Source organism: Mobula birostris, chromosome 14, assembly GCF_030028105.1.
Source record: "Mobula birostris isolate sMobBir1 chromosome 14, sMobBir1.hap1, whole genome shotgun sequence".
NCBI lineage: Eukaryota > Metazoa > Chordata > Chondrichthyes > Myliobatiformes > Myliobatidae > Mobula > Mobula birostris.
Genome location: NC_092383.1, coordinates 28769608 through 28771377, shown reverse-complemented (window position 1 = coordinate 28771377; position 1770 = coordinate 28769608). Strand labels below are relative to the sequence as shown.

Here is a 1770-nt window from a genome sequence, read left to right as displayed (position 1 = left end):
GCACTTTAACACTTCATATTGCATTCTGTTACTGCGTTTTTCTTGCACTATCTAAATATGCTGCTGCGATGAAATGATCTGTATAGGTGTTGTGTGGCATATCGTCTTCTGATCTGGATTGTCGAATCCAGTCTGATGTATCTGTATTCATGATGGAGATGAGCTTACCTGATCGATATCCTTACTTGTCAAATTTCCTTTCAGGTTGATGTCCATGGCCAGGTCAGCCATGATCTTATTGAATGGGGGAGCAGGCTCAATGCCCAGATGACCTACTCCTGCTTCTAATTCTTATTTTTCTTTATCTTTCTTATGACATTAAAGAGATTCAGTATATGAAAACTATAAGGGGTGTAGATCAGCTGAATGATCACAATCTTCTTCCCACAGAAACGTACTTTAAAATTAGAGGACCTAGAATTAAGGTTAGAGGGGAAAGATTTAAAAGCGACAAACAGAGAGAGGAGGTATATGGAAAAAAATTGCCTGAAGAAGCTAAAGAGGTATGTACAATTACTATGTTTCAAAATTCAGGATTGTTTAATGTCTTTTCCAGTACACAAGTGTAAGGAGAACAAAATAATTGTTACTCCAGCTCTGATGCAGCACAAAAAACATAATAAGATAAAGAACACAATAAGTATAAATACATAAGGTAGCTTATATACAGTGCATAGATTGATTTTACATCCATAAAGTGAAACTAGGCTCAGGAGTGTTGGTACTGTACATAAAGTGACAGTGGCAGGGAACAGAGAGAGAGTGACAAAGATGCTGATTAAAGTGAAGACAGTGACCAGGAAGGAGATTGAAATCAAAACTGAACCCACAGACCAAGTAGATAGTTTTAAAGAGAGCGTGGAGGAACAAGAGGGGATTCCCCTGCAACAACAATGCCTCATCTACAGTGGGAAACAGATGAACCACGAGAAAATAGCAGTGGACGACTAGGTACAAAAAGAATCTGTGCTCCACTTGGACCTGGCCTCGAGAGGACGAAGTCGATGATGATATCTCACACTATGTGACTCTCTCCCAGAATGCCACCCCCCAGTCCCCCAACACTCACCGTGCCCTCAACAAGATATTTGCACAGGTTTATGAAAAGAAAAGGTTTAGACAGATATTGACAAAATGCAGGCAAATGGGACTACCTCAGACAGACATTCTGGTTGGCAAGGCTGAGCTGAGAAAAAGGGCATGTGCACTGGTGATTCATTAAGGTCAAAATACATGTTTAGGTAATTATATAATATCACATTTTCTTTGCAATTCTGGCCATTTTCCATTACATTTCAAAACAAATTAAATATTTCAAAACCTGATGCAAATTTGCAATTACTTGTCACACTTATTACTGTATTACTCATTATATTGCTTGGGTGATGAGAATTTACATCTCTATTTTAAGCATCTTGACGTACTCACCCCTCTTTTTTATGAGGTGGTGTGTTGTGTTATTGTCGAATTTACGTTTGGTGTTACTGGTATTTCTCCTGATACTTTTTGTCTCATTAGTTCTGTTGCAGATTGGAGCTGTATCCTCATATGAATGAAGCCGCCCTCAGCGTCGATGGTGGTGAAATCAACTTTGCTTTTTCATTAGCAAGTGTTGTGGTGTGAACAAGCTGAATTGTACTGTATATCATTGTTTAGATGATACTTAAATCGTAATTATCTCCCCTTTTTGTTGTGTACTTCTATACTTCTGTCATAAGGGCATGGTAACAACATTTCTTCAGTTTCTTTGTACATTTCAATACATTATAC

At 38.2% G+C, this 1770-nt stretch overlaps 1 pseudogene; it reads left to right on the top strand.

Annotated features, from left to right (window-relative positions):
* The first annotated feature begins 771 nt into the window (after positions 1-771).
* Positions 772-1051, top strand: LOC140209472 (ubiquitin-like protein NEDD8; annotated as a pseudogene).
* Positions 1052-1770: the final 719 nt, after the last annotated feature.